Source organism: Malania oleifera, chromosome 7 (assembly GCF_029873635.1).
Source record: "Malania oleifera isolate guangnan ecotype guangnan chromosome 7, ASM2987363v1, whole genome shotgun sequence".
NCBI lineage: Eukaryota > Viridiplantae > Streptophyta > Magnoliopsida > Santalales > Ximeniaceae > Malania > Malania oleifera.
The window spans coordinates 66,910,213-66,912,446 of record NC_080423.1 but is presented as its reverse complement, the minus strand read 5'-3'; positions in this window follow the sequence as shown (position 1 = coordinate 66,912,446).

Genomic DNA, 2,234 nt, shown 5'->3' with positions numbered 1-2,234 from the left:
TAAAATAAATAAATAACTATTAATTAAATAATATAATATAATATATATATATATATATACACACACACACACATTCAAAAGGAAATTCTTTTCCTGAAGCAGAAGAGACCCCCCTACACAGCATAGTCTCTCTCTCTCTCTTTATCTCTCCTCAACCACTCTCACTCTCACTCTCTCCTCAATTTCTTCCCTATTCTTGGCTGATTGAAGAATGGAAAATACCACTGGGTTTCATTCTCGGACGCCAATATTTTAACCGGAGTGGATTCGTGATTAGGGCGTCATAGGCACCACTCCTGGGATAAGGTAATCTCTCTCTCTCTCTCTCCTCAATTTTTCCTTAAATCTTTAGCCAAATTGACAATCGGACACCACCACGGGGTCCTAACTTCGATTCTAGTTATTTTAATTGGAGCAAATTTTTAATTTGGGTTTCCTAGGCACCACTCCAAGGTTAGGGTAAGGATAATGAAATTATATCCATTAATTATTTTTAATGTTTAATTAGTTATTGGGAGTGTGGGCTTAAGAAATATAAAAATAATTAATTGTAGTTCTGGGGCTGAGTTGATTGAACTGGGGAAATGTGACTTCAGGGTTTTGAGCTCCAAATTGCCATTGGCTTGGGTTTTAGGATCTTCGCAGGAATTCTCTCAGTAAGCAGGTAAGGGGAATAAATTATAACAAATATTTTTGGGAAATTAATTGATTGATTAAAGTATGTGAAAATGAGAATATGGTATATAGTATTGGAAAATTATGATATGAATATTTTCCTTATGATCATTGTATTGTGAATAACCGTTTAAAATTGTGTGGCATGAGGAATATGAAATAACAGCTTTATATTGGGTATGTGAATGATACTGAAATATATGATTTGTACTAAGAAATGTTGATATACTGCTATATTTTTTGCAGATATGAAAATACGAGAAACCTAGAAATATTTTTATACAGAAATGATGATATGAGAAACCTAATTATATTTTATATAGAAATGATGAAATGTGATATGCAGATATGTTTTTACTGAGAATTGATGATATATGAAATATACAGATATGTTTTACATAGAAATGATGAAATGAGATGAGAATTATATAGAAATAATGAGAATTACAAAAATGATGAAATGAGAAATACACAGATGTGTTTTATATTGAAATGATGATATATGAAATACTTAAAGATTTTTTGTATAGAAATGTTAAACAGAGAATTATACAGAAATGATGAGATATAATATATATATATATATATATATATGTGTGTGTGTGTGTGTGTGTGTGTGTGTGTGTGTGTGTGTGATGAGAAATATGTAGACATAATAAAATATGAATACTAAAATGTGAAAATGAGAACCCTAATGGACCAGAGTTATATTTAGAGCACGGTACCATTGCTAGCATTGTTTTAGTGCAACCATGCGTCTGGTACAGAGGGTGGCGATACAGTCGATTGGGCCTATGAAGGGTTGTATTATCCCTCGAGGTCTGGACCAGGATTGGGTAGGCCAATTGTACTATAGACGCATTCCCTATTTTGATCTAACTGGGTAGGCCAACCGCGGTTAGGTCCAGCCTTCAGGTCGTACAACCCGGTCATATGGGGTGAATACATGACGAAGTGATTATGAGCAGCCATGAGCTACAGACGCGTAGTGTATTTTATACTGGTGGATGTGAAAAGTCAAATGAACAACCATGAGTTACAAACGTAGTGTATTCTATATTGGTGGATACTCATGAGCTAGAATATGAAAATGAAAAAATGATATGGGAAATGAACAGCCATGGGATACAGACGCGTTGTGCTATATGCTAGTGGATACCCATGGGCTAGAGTATGATTATAAATATGAGAAACGACAGAGTACGTACATGATATAAGAAATGAATGAGTATGTATATGATTATGAAAATGATATGAAAGTTTATGACACTATGTTTTATATATGATTATGAGTACATATCGGTATATTTTCTCAATTGTTATAATTATTTAAATGGATGTGTTAATATATTTAAAATCATGTGCCATACACTGTCAATAATTTATTCTGTCTTACTAAGATGTGTCTCATTTAGAATCTAAACATTTTAAGAAGTAAGGACAGACAAGCAAAGAGAGCTCCGAGGTAGAGGAGACCGTAGTACCCTAGTATTCAAGGTAAGTGGTTGAGTATAGGATGTATTTTGTGTAACCCCTAGACTATTTTATGGATTTGTGGG